The following is a 13,784-nucleotide window of genomic DNA, read 5'->3' as shown; positions in this document are numbered from 1 at the left end:
CACTTGCCCGTCAGTTCTGGCCAAGAAGGTTCATCCTCATGCAAGATTATACCACAAATCTTAGTTGGGAGATTCTCTCAACCTGTGACTGCTGCTTGAGTTAGCTGGGAGACTTCCCACAAGGCCCCTAGGAGGGAGGATTAGGAATGACTTCCCTCCGTTTCTGGTAAGGTCTGGGAGCATATGCAAAGCTCTTCCCAACAACACTCTTTCTCATACACTTCCCACAGTTCACTAAATCAGCTCAAGGTAGGGTTAAGACACTTTTCCATGGCCTGGATTGCCCGGCTTCCCAGTGGGAGGGTATATCATGGAGAGAGTCTCTCCCCCTTTCACACTCTGGAGACTCACAATTTTCTGCCTGGTTCTTGGTGTGAGCTGTTGCCTGCTGCTCCCTTCAAAGTGCCAGTGGTTTCTTTCAGTTTTTCTGTTGAGTTCCTGTGTTGCTTCCTGTATAAAAGTTCACAGCGTGAATCTCTGCTCACAATTTTGTCTTTCCAAGTGGGAAAGGCATGTTAACAAGCTGGCCTTTTTGATGGAATTTGTATTTCCAGGGATACAGGGGGAATTGTAAGACAGTTTCAAAGCTGGATCTTGTCGCCACAGGAGATTTACAGAAATTCCAAATTATTGGGGGAAAAGACACAGAAATGAATTAGAGTCTTAAATTCATAAGAAAGATGTCTCAGTGGAATTTCTGATCCATCTACTGCCATGTCATGTGAAACTAACAAAACATGGGTATTATGTCAGGGGAATGTTACCTTATTAGTGAAATAAACAGGTCTCTGATATGTCAAGAAGTTACCAGCAAAATATCAAAGGAAATGTTCAAACTCCACAGCACAATTGGAGCATGAGTAAAATTAAATTTAAAAACAGGTAGTAATGAATATACCAAAACATAAATGAAAGAAATGTAATAAGCAAACTGCAAACAAAAATCCAATCTAGAAGAATATATATAACCCAAAACCAGGAGGAAATTCCCCACAGTCACACCAAAATACAAGGGTCAAGTTAATAAGAACAATAGTTACATAAAACAAGAGAAGAAAGAAACTAACAGATAAAATGATATAATGGTAGATTTCATACCTCAGAAGGCATGTTCAGTAACCAAAACCTTAATTTTAGGAATACGTACGTATTAGAAACTTTAAGGAATAAATAGTTACAGTGGAAAAACAACGTTCAGACAGAGATATAGCTTGATATAAATGCAATTCATCCTCATAAAAAATAAAATATGAATGTTATAAATATGTATCTAATTATGGAAAAATATGATTAATCAAAAGACTAAATATTGCCCTAAATTGGAAAAGAAAAATATAAACCAAATTATAGGAAAAGAATAATACTCTCCTGTCAGAAATGTTTGGTTAGAGCTGCTTTTCCTCCCCAGCATCTACTTGTAATAGATGGAAATTACAAGTTAATGAAAACAATAGATACTTAATCAGTCAGAAAAAAGACAAAGTCACATACGAGTTAGAAAAAACCAACCACATATCAGAATTTCTTCTACAATAAAAACACAGAAAAAACTGCACCACTTATAAAGTTAAAAGGAAGCTGTTTAACTCTAAGAATTAATATACTCAGACAAGACTATATATATAATGTATATGTACATGTATAAATATATTGAAACATTTTATATATTTATATGTAAATATATATTAAAATGTTTTATATATATTTATATACAAATACATGTTTAAATATTTCTATATATTATTTATATGTACATTTTGATATAAATGTTTAAATATTTATACACATAGTTATGTATATTTCATATACATGCATAAAATCTTTGGAAGATGGAATAGGAGTATGAGGAATCCAGATAAAAACCTATAGTGAATGGTGAACACATAGTGTTCTGCTGATACCCAGTGTTCTTCCTTTTGAGCCTTAGTTGCAATATTAAATGCCATGTCAAAAACTCATGTACCAAATCACTTATGACAGCTGTGTGTTACCACATTGATTATAAAATTACATATATAAATATAAATTCTTAGGACTTTGCTTTATTGCTGGGAAGACTGCCTGTCAGACTTTCAATTCAGAAATGCAATGACAACTTTTGATGGTGTGTGGGCACAGAAAGAATATTTTTCTGCAGTGGTTGAAAAAGGTGTTAAAAAGAACCATATCCTCTGACTTTAACCTTTTCTTCTCTTGGCTGACACTGTGCTAAACTTTTTTTCTTCACATTTCTGAGAGCTATTTTTTCTCTCCAATTGCTAAAACCATAGACTTCTAATGAAACCTGGACCTATTTTCTTTCTGCTTGCAGCCCCTTTGGGACAAAATAGATCATAAACCTGATTCTCTAAGATTTTGAAATATTTTATAACACGGTAGATTATTACACAGATGTGCAATCTTAACAAAACCTCTATGTATTACAACAAGAAAATTATTTTTGATAGGAGATAGGCTATGAGAGTGGACAGAAAACAGTGTATAATGCTTCCAAAATTTTTTACAAGGGTACAATATTAATAATTTTTGCCACATTCACATATAAGTGAAGTACAGTAAGTGCATTTTCTATGAAAACTTCACTACTCTAAATAACTAGAAAATGGGAATTGTGCCATATACAAAAAGTAACTATACAATTAATCAAAATTATACTTGGTTCTATGTCCACGAACCACTTAAATGATCTTACAAACAGTTAATGGTCCTACAGGATGGAAATTTGGCTTAGAAAATTGGAATGTGGAGAATGTCTTGTAGGTTACCTGTAGAGAATATTTGACATCATTTCAATGTACTGAAGAGGGATTTATCTGTATATATTCTCATTCTGTATTTACTTCAGAAACAAACACAAAATGAATAGTGAAAGCGAATACTAAGAGAACACTGGTTTAGCTATTAAGGAGGAATTATTCATGTTTTTCACTTAACTTCCATGAGAACAACAAAGTGTAGTGAATATCCCATTTTACAAGAGTGAAGAAATTGAAGCTAGAGATAGCTGCTTGCGAAGACTTGCAAGGCTATTAAATTTTTAAAGCTTACACACAAACCTTAAGCTTTTCCCTTCCTTCATCCCCCACACCTGATTGTAATGTCTAAGCATTTGTGGAAAGATGGACACTATTACCTTGGAGACTGGAGCAAACGACCTGTCTAGATCCTTTACAAACCAAAGATCTTACTGAATAGTTACAGGTCTATAAGGAGTTTTCATACAGAGCCAAAAGACTGAAGACTAAAAGGAAGAAAAAGTCATAGACAGCAGAAGTACTGTTTCATTTAACAGACATAAAATCTGCCAGTCAAACCAAATATTAATTTTCTCTGGCCACTAATATGACACCAAAGAAGAAAAGACTATGTGAAAATAATTGAATAACTAAAAATAATAACCAGACTAGGTTTAACCATGTTAAATCTGTGATGTTTAAGTACTGCATTCTTAGCTTTAAAAAAGTATATATATGAATGTTTAAAAATACTTTATGATAGTGTATGTTTTAGACAAAAACATGAAAATAATTGAATCTGTTGAGTATTTTTATATTACATCAGTAATAGTTTATTGTTTTTCAACTAAAAACTCAAGAAGTGGCTTATTATAAAATATTTTTTATAAAGGCCTAATAATATTTATATTTATATTTGTATCTATAAGTTTATTACATTTATTAAAAACAAAACAGTCTTCACAGTTGATCGAAGCTGACTAGACTCTTAGATTGAAAGTTTGTCTAACATCTTGATTAATATGGATTCTAGCTATTCATCACTTTTAATCTTTTCCTACTTTATTTCCACTTGGAAGAGGCTCATCATTATATTTTCCTGACAGTTAAAATTAGGCTATAAGACCCGAGATTTTGTGAAAAAAGTTGAATATTCTCTCTTCCTTTGTCCTCAGAAGCAAATTGTATGTCATTAGAGCATTATGAAACGTGATTTTAGTTTTCTATCCAAGAACAGGGAATGCCCCGTTCATTTGTCTTCTTTCATGTTTTTCATTCAGGTTTTATAATTTTATGACATAAAATCTAAACAGCTCTTGTTAAGTGTATTCCTAAATACTGCATGTCTTCTATCTGTTGGTGGTGCAATTGACTTTTGTAGATTTGCCTTATCTTTATTTGGCAAATATAATTTTAATAATTTTAAGTGTTTTTTTGTTAATTTAAAAATCTCTCATGTTTGCCATGAAGTCATAATTTAATAGTCTTCAAATAATGAAAGTTTTATTACTTTACTTGCAGAAGTTATTTTTAATTTTAATTTTTTAAAAGTTGTGTTATTTTAATATTTAAATTTTACACTGGCATGTATTTTCATTAGAATGTCGTAGGGGTGGAAAAGGCAGGCTGCCTTGGCATATTCCCAACTTTAAGAATTTTACAACTCACCTTCACGCATTATTTTTCCATACACATTAACTTCTATAATTATTGTAAATATAATTAATCAAGCTATAGAGTTTTTATCTTATTCTAAGATTTTCACAATTATTATCATGAACCATTTTTGAAATTTATTCATTTATTTGAATGCATGAAAATTATAATATTTTCTCCCTTATACTAAAATAGATGAAAAGATACCTTACTGGAGATAAAATTTACAATCCCAAAATGTCTAAAAATTAGGATTTTTTAAAAATCTGCGTAAGATTATTGCATCGAAGTTTATAAGCTAGTATTTGAATAATTCTAACTGACATCAGAAACTCATGTTTTCCATTATTGCTTATAGTGCCTCACTATGATCCAAAGAGTACCATAGTATGTGTTCACCAGCAGGTATTACTATGTTATAAAATTAATTTAAATTAACTGTACATAAAGAGAGTAATGATAAATTCAATGCTTATTATAAATATACATCATAATATTGTGTACCTATTGAAAAAACCCACGGCTGTATACATGTTCATTTATGTCTCCATCTATCTCTACACCTATATCTTTATCCATCATCTATATCTTTATCTGTCATCTATCTATCTATCTATCTATCTATCTATCTATGAAGGCACCTACCATTTATCTATGTATATATTTATGTCTACAGTCTGATGAGTATAACTGAAGCACATAATGCTGAATGCTACAGAGAAAATCACATGGAGAGTAATACTAATGGACATGTAAACACACATCGATAAATACAACACAATTGGCCCTCCAGGTCAGTGAATCCACATTGTGTATTCAACCAACCATGTGTGGGAATTTTTTTCTTGTAAATTACCTCTTTACTAAACCTATACAGATTTTTTCCAGACGTTATTTGCTAAACAATACAATATACCAACTATTTACATGGTATTTACATTGTGTTAGTTATAATAGTGTAAGTAATCTAGAGATGATTAAAGTATATGAGGCGATATGCATAAGTTATATATAAATACTATGCCATTTTATTCAAGGCTGTGGATTTTGGTGTCTGTGGGGATCCCCCACAAATACAAGGGATGACAATTATTTTTCATACATATATAAATGCACAGAGAAACAGTTAGGACCCTGTTATTTGCCCCTGGAGACAGAGTGATGAAGTGAAACAGGAAAAGCCAACATGGGGGCTCTAATTTTGTGTGTTTCTATTGTATATGCATATATGTGTATAAATATATAAAGAAGATGAATGTCAACAATTGTCAATATATAGACAGTAGGCATACAGGTACATTTACTAAAGTTTAAACATGTTTGCATTATAATACAAATAAAAAAAGTTATGAAACCTGAACTCTTGAGACAGTTAATGTAGTTTTTTCTGTTAGCCATTCCTTAATAACCTCTTAGTTTGGATTTCATATCAGTGTCAGGAGACGAAAGGTTATTAATTTAGAGTTCTTAAAAATTAGTGACACTAATTATTTAATTGTTTTAAGTGCACTGTGTATAAATAAACAAAACTGTTCAATTTCACTTTAACCTGCTTTATATTTATTGGATTCTTGTATAATACTTTTAAAACAGAAAATAATGTGTCAAAATTAATTTAATCATCGTTCCTTTCCTGACTCAACATACCCTTGTTTCTCATGGATATGTTATAGGTTTATCTAAGATTTAATTGATACACTTGATATTAGGGGATTTGTTTTGTTTTGATTTTAGAACTGATGGAAAGAACATAGCAGAGGAGCTTTTCTGTATACATGAAACTATTCTCATTCTATGTATTAGAATCCAACTCCTTGGCAAAAACTAAACAGCCTCCAAAAAGCCTGATGGATTGGCTCTGTCCATTCCTCATACTATGACAAACAACTGTGGAGCAACTATAGGGAAAAGAAAAGGGCATGGGGGCACTGCGGGTGAGAATTAGGATTAACAGTTGAGTCCCTGAAGCTGAAATAAGTGATGAATTTTTTGTCTCACGTCATATCCATTTTAATCTATTTGAATACAAATCAAACACTGAAATAGAATATGTTCTACGGAATATACATTTGTATATTTTACTTCTAGTCAGTTGAATTTAATGCTATTTATAATTTTTAAAATTCCACTGAAATAGAAAGGGAGGTGATAATAGCAAAGTGGTCGCTAACTTGCTGATGAGGTACATTCTCACATTCTTCTGCTTCGTCTGCAAACCTTGTAAAATGAGTTCTGTTGTTTGACAGGTCACTTGTCATTCTTTCCCATTTTATTAGAATGCAGATCATTTCAACTCAGCCCCAGGAATAAAAGCAACCATCTTATTCTGCTACTTCTTGGGATTGGGCATTTTATGTGATACGGATCTAATGTATAATAAATTTTAATATGTCACTATTGTAATGAAAAAAGCCTATCTCAAGAGCGTTAATGTAGCTGCAGCTAGTAATCATGGGGCACTGGGGTTAAATGGAGAGTCAAGAGATCTGAAGTGAAGCCATTACATCACTACAGATTGGTAATCACATATGGTGCATGCTATTCATCCTCAGATTTAATTTAAATCAGCAAGTGCGGAGCTTCAAAAAGTCACACTTTAGAGATAAGCTAGCTCTTATAATAAAATCATATGAACGCTTCACTTAATAAATGGGAATATTAACATTTCTATAAAAGGTTATTAACTTTCTCAAGATTATTCTCATAACCATCCATGCTAATTTACTGTATAATAGATTTTTAAATTTTATAATATCTATATTTATATACCGATATACTTAACAATAAAGTCAATTTATTTGTGTAATGCATTTGTTTCCTTAGGTCTTTGAGAGACTCACTTTTTGGTGAGTTGTCTGTGTTATCCTCAGTACATGAACATTAAATTTTAAAAAGGAAGAGTTGGTATAATATAAACTTAAATCCTTCCCTAGTGTACTCTATTGGTTCCTTAAGAAAAAATAAGTCCACATATTTTTTATTACTTTTCAAGTTGTATTTTATAAAATAGATATACACATTCAAGGAAATTTTCACTTTACTTTCTCTTTAAAACTAAGAGCCACTCCTTTTTTAATAACTTGTCTTAGAAGCAGCTATTTGTATGTCTTAATTGCATATCAATCAAATCGTAGGTAGAACAAAAGCAAAAACAGCCAAAATTATTTAAATATTTACAAGTCCATAGAGGCAGAAAAGAATACAGTTATAGTTTATTTTAATTTCAAAATTTAAGTACATTGACCTTAGTTATTATCAAAGTTATTTATCTTACTTATTGGATTTAGAGTTTAGTGCTGTTATCTCTTTTCCAGTCTTCCTGTTTCTTGTTCTACTAAGTTTTGTCTCAGTGGAGAAGCCACAGGTAAGCTTTTAAAACCTAAATCAAATTTTTGTCCCCTCTCTGCAGGAAACTCTGCAAGGACTCTGCATTCCATATGGAGAATAATGGACTGGAAGACTACATAATCTCTCCCCTTCACATCAACACACAAGCACTGATATTTCTCTGATATTTGCTGCTGCAACCGCCCCAGCTGCAGCCACAACTTACTTTGTTGTTTCTTTACACTGAACACATACCTTAGCTGATCTTGCTTCCTGAAGTGCAAATTACACAAATGTAATCTTTGCCAAATTCCTCATATTCCTCAAACATTTGCTCAGACTTCATTATTTTTGAACTCTGATCACCCTACAAATGCTACAGACATCTACCAACTCAGCATTCTATTCATTAATTACTCCAATATTTTCATTTTTTAAAACATCCATAACCTTTTAATGTATTATATAAATTATTTATTATTGTGGAAAATGAAAATTAGCCGGACAGCAAATATCTACCTAATCAAAAAAGATTTACATAAATTCAGCTGGAAAGTTAACAGGAAACATATTTCTTCTAAGGTTTGTGGCCACTGAAAATTGGTAAAAATAACTGCTTTCTTTGATTGACTTTCTTTTCTTTCTTTCTTTCTTTCTTTCTCTTTCTTTCCCTTCCTTCCTTCTTTCCTTCCTTCCCTCCCTCCTCTCCTTCCTTCCTTCCCTCCCTCCCTATCTTTTCTTTTCTTTTCTTTCTTTGTTTCTTTCCTTCTTTCTCTCTTTCTCTTTCTTTCTTTCTTCCTTTCTTTCTTTCTTTTTCTTTCTCGTTCCTTCTTTCTCCTTCTTCTTTCTTTCTTTCTTTTTCTCTCTTTCTTTCTTTATCATAAATTGTGCTGTTTGAAATTATGCCAGTAAGAACAAAATATCCCACTCTTGCTTGGATAATCTGTCATTTTGAAAGAGAGAAGCAGCCCTTATATGCAATCTAAACTCAAAACTTCAGTTGGGAGTTTCTGAATAAAATATTAACTTTATTGTTTCCAAAGAATTAAAACTCAGAGTCCACTATTCAGTTCAGATGAAAACCAGAAATTTTATTTGGAAAAGAAAATGGCCCAATTCAGTGAATATTGGAAGGGAATCAATATAGAGAATAGAATATCCTAGAGCAAATTATCCAGAAACTTTTTTTTGAGATATATACTGTAAGGTTGGGCACAGTGGTTCACGCCTGTAATCCCAGCACTTTGGAAGGCTGAGGTGCGCAGATCACCTGAGGTCAGGAATTTGAAACCAGCCTGGCCAACATGGCAAAACTCCATCTCTACCAAAAAAAAAAAAAAGCAAAAATTAATGGGGCGTGGTGGCATGTGCCTGTACTCCCAGCTACTCAGGAGGCTGAGGCAGGAGAATTGCTTGAACCCAGGAGGCAGATGTTACAGTGACCAAGATTGCGCCACTGCATTCCAGCCTGGGTGACAGAGTGAGACTTCATCTCAAAGAGAAAAAAAAAAAAAAAAAAAAAGAGGAGATACACTATAAAGAAACTACGCCATATATGAGTGTCATAAATAATGCTCATAAACATGAGGTGCGCAATAACCAGAATCTGAACATGATGTACATTTTTATCAATTGCAATGGAACATATTTTCAGAGGATTTATAACTACTTGATAGTTAAAATGGATACACTAGCTCTATATATCAACATAGGAAGTTCTTGAAAAATTAATCGTTAGTAAAACTGGCAATTTCCATAATGTATAAAATTTGAAAGCACAAAATAGCATTATGAATAATTTGGGAGCATATTGATATACAGCAAATGTATTAAATATAGATGGGAACGATTCAGAATAATCCTTACTCTAGGAAGGATTCTGATTGCCACTGGGATGGTGTGCAAAATTGTTTTAAATATCTTTAGGTTTCTTAATAATATTTCTAAAGGAAATATAACAAGATCTTCACATCTTTTGTAATCCCGACATTAGATATATGTACCTTTGTTGAATTATTATCTGATCTTTCTTAAATTTATAGTAACAAATAAAAAATATAAACTAAAAAATAATTTCGCACTAAACTAAAAAACAATTTAGACAATGGTAAATAAACTGATTTATGAATGTCTTTAATTATTCTGTCATTATGAAAAGCAGGCTTGCTATTTCTGTTCTGCTTCATATGATAGGCCCTGAGAATGGCGGCCATTCTGCATTGTTCCACATTTTTTCCTTTTACCTAGTAGAAATTATCTTTGCAGTTATCTTACTTGTTCTCCATCAATGCATATAAGGATCCTGAGAACTGGTTAGGACCATTTAAAATATTATATTTTCACACCTGGAAAAGCTGAATATAAAATTAGGACTTACATCAAATGTCATAAATTCCCCAGAGATCCTGCTCTTTGACTGCAATAACAGGATAAAAATTCAGTAATAGTCTACAGTGTCTACTGAACAAATAAATACTTGATGACTATGCATTTTACTGGTAACCCAGGGTCCACTTTCTTTCCTCTCTAATGACTTTTCTATTGGCCATTTCACAGTTTGTTACTTTCCTTGCCTAAGGTAAGAAAAGAAAATAAATTCAGAGTTCAAGATTTAAATAAGCCTAGTAGGATAATTTATTTCCTTCCTTCCACCAAAAACATCTAAAAATCTGAAAGTGAAATATATACGTACGTATATTAAAATATTGTAATATATAAATATGTATAATTTTTACTTCCATTAGACAAAGAAATTATAAGATATACCTGCCAAATAACAATGAAATCTAAAAACTTAAAAATGTCTTTGGCAAAATACTGAGAGTTACCTGATTCCTCCAAAGAAAGAACTGAAGTAGGCTACATTTTTTCCTGTTATTAAGCATTACACTCTTGAAAGACCTTTCCAATCATCCTTTCCTTAGAACGCTGCTATTTAGAAAGCTAGATGCATCTTACGAGAATCAAGAATGGTTTCTCTAGAACACTCAAAGCAGTAGCGAGAGTGTTGCCACGTAGAAACCTTGCTCAAATTTTATTTTAAATTTCTGATGCCTGTCTTCAACCAAGGAATCCTCCTGGCAGTGAAATACAATAAAGAGAAGAAAAAAAGCATTGTTCTGTCTTTCATGAAAAACAAGGACACTTCCAAATAACTGGGATTTTTTTATTTTTCCTCTCACTCTCTTACCCTCTCTTGCCACCTCCCTTCCCCAGTCTCTGGTAATTTAATGAACCAGATAAGCCATAAGAAAATTTAAAATTAAGGGAAGACTTTACCCAGGGGGGAAAAAAGGAATGATAAGTACATCAGCAGGTAACGAACACCATCTCAAGGGCAAGTTCTCAGGAAGTAAAGGAAATATTCAGTTTCTGTGATCTCTACCCACAATAGTCTCCAGGAATTCCAGATCTCTTTTGTTATATTCCAAGTTATGAAAACTAATTCTGTATCAGTAAGGAATATTTCTGTTTCAAGTGGTATTCTTTTATATCAAATCAATTTAATTTAAAAAAATTAATCATTTACTCCCAAAATTGGAGATAATGCTGCCATCAAGTACATCTTTGTTATCAAAAAGATTGGATATGGGGTGGAGGGAAAGATACAACAATTTAAAAATATAAAGATCTAGCATTTAGAATAGTCAACAAGTTAATGTAAAAAGATCTCAAATAATAATGAGCACACACAAAAATAAAATATTAAGTAGGAAATTTTTATGTTTGTAACTTATTTAGAACTAAGACACTGTAGTAAAAATCAGAAATCTTCATTTGTTGTATTTACTTACAAATGTTTAGAAGAATTAGACAGTGAGTTTGGGCCTGATTTAAATGTTTTTTAACTTGTATTACCTTTTTTTTTTTTTTGAGACATTTTTATAACTTTCTGTATTTTCTCTTCTTCTTCTTCTTCTTCTTCTTCTTCTTCTTCTTCTTCTTCTTCTTCTTCTTCTTCTTCTTCTTCTTCTTCTTCTTCTTCTTTTTTGAGACACATTCTTACTTCATTGCTCATGCTGGAGTGCAGTGGTGCCATCATAAGTCACTGTAGTCTCAACCTCCTGGGCTCAAGTGATCCTCCCATCTAAGCCTCCCAAGTAGCTGGGACTACAAGCACATGCCACCACACCTGGATATACATATATATTTTTAATTTATTACATTAGTAGAGATTCGTTTTCCAGGCTGATCTCGAACTCATGGTTTCAAGTGATCTTCCCACTTTGGCCTCCCAAAGTCCTGGTATTACAGGCATGCGCCACTGCACCTGGCCCTTTAATTCTTTAAGTGTGGTTTTCTTTAATTCTCTGAACACATCTAAAATGAATGCATTGACGTTAATGTTTGTTAAATATTTTATCTATAACACTTTAATGACATTTTCATTATGTCAAATGGAAAAAATGGCTGCTTTTTTTCCTGTGTGTGGGTCACATTTTCTGGTATCTGCATATCTCACACAATTTTTTTTTTTTTTTTTTTTTTTGGTGAAAACTGACATTTTAGATGATATGTTTCAACAATTGTGGATTCTGATCCCTCTCTCTATGGCTTTTAATTATTGTTTTGTTTTTTTTTTTTTTTTTTTTTTCAGGATGTGACTTGACCATTTTAGTGAAATCTATCACACCTGCAGTGTAAAGCCTCATGTACACGGGCTCATGCGTTTGCACAGTGACTCTGAAATGACAATGCTGTTAACTATTGTCTCTGTTTCTCTTTCTCTGATCACACCCAATCGCTAAGCTGCTACTGCCATCTGAGTCCTCTATTACTTTTGATAATGCCCCGGAGCATAAATTGCTCCACATTAAATTCAGAGCCCTTTACTGGAGTTGTGTTTGAGCTCAGTGTTTGAGATTTGCTCTGACCCCTAAAGGGCTCCTCTTAGCTGTCTCTTCCCTGGTTCCCTCTATAAACCAAGTGGTCTATAGTTTAGCTTGTATCCCTCATAAAACTACCAGCCTCCTCTTAATTGCCTATGAACAAAACTTTCATTGTGTTTGAGAGTGCCCTCAGCCTTGAACTTTCTCATACCCTGTTTTAAATAAAGTCACTTCCTTAAGGAAGAACATTGGAGCTCCCTGTTTTACAACCTGCTTCTTCCCCATGGTAAAAATCTCTGAGCCACAACTCCCAATCTGGGGGTAGAGATGATGTTGCACTTCTCTGTGAGTGACATCCCTGCTTTAGCAATAGGTCTCTGGGTAGAAATGGTACCCTTGTCTGCTCAGCTTGCTTCTCCTGGCTTGAAACTCCACCCTACAAATAAGCTGGAATGAGGGCAATCATGGCCATGTTGTTCTTAGGGTGCCACTTCTTTGGTAAATCCTCTACCCTGTAAGTGGGGATTGGGTAGAGGAAGGGAGCTCTTGGCCTTTTGGTCACACTCACCTGAAATTTTTTTCTGCAACAGGTAGGGAGGAGAGAGGAATGAGAAATGCTGATGGCCTGATCCTCCCAGAAAAATACTATAGCACTCAGGAAAGGTAAGGAGAAGGAACCCTCTGTTCTTCTGCAACCAGCTGGAGTGAAGTTTCTATCACTCTGAGTTGTGAGGAGGAAGAAGGGAGAAGGCGATGATCCATATGCCACAGATTCTTGCCATTCTTACCAACTTGTAGATTTTCTTGAATGAATCTTTCTTAATTTGCTTTTCTCTTGCAGGACAATTTCCAGAGATTTTAAACGTTTGTTTTTGTTTGTTTGTTTTATAGTTTTCACCAGTTTTTATAATTTTTCACCAATTATGTTTGTTTTGCTGGAGAGCAGGTCCTTGGAGCTCCTCATACTGCCATTCCAGAAGTTACATTGTGCACCTGCTCCAGAGTTGAAAGGCACCTGGGGAAATTTCCAAGTTTTAGCTACTGATATGGGAGTGAGGATGGGAAGTGTTGGGTAGAGAAAGGCAAGTTCCCTAGCAAGGACTCCACCTTTGGGACTGTGCCCCGGGACGTAGGTGGGGCCAGACATTTCTGTTTTCACAGTCACATGTTGCATTTTCCAAGACCACCCTGGCCCACCATGGACCCTATCCTTTGTCTATAAAAACCCCTAAGACCC

The sequence above is a fragment of the Piliocolobus tephrosceles genome, chromosome 4 (genome assembly GCF_002776525.5).
Source record: "Piliocolobus tephrosceles isolate RC106 chromosome 4, ASM277652v3, whole genome shotgun sequence".
In the NCBI taxonomy this organism is placed as follows: Eukaryota; Metazoa; Chordata; class Mammalia; order Primates; family Cercopithecidae; genus Piliocolobus; species Piliocolobus tephrosceles.
Note: the sequence above shows the minus strand (reverse complement) of the source record.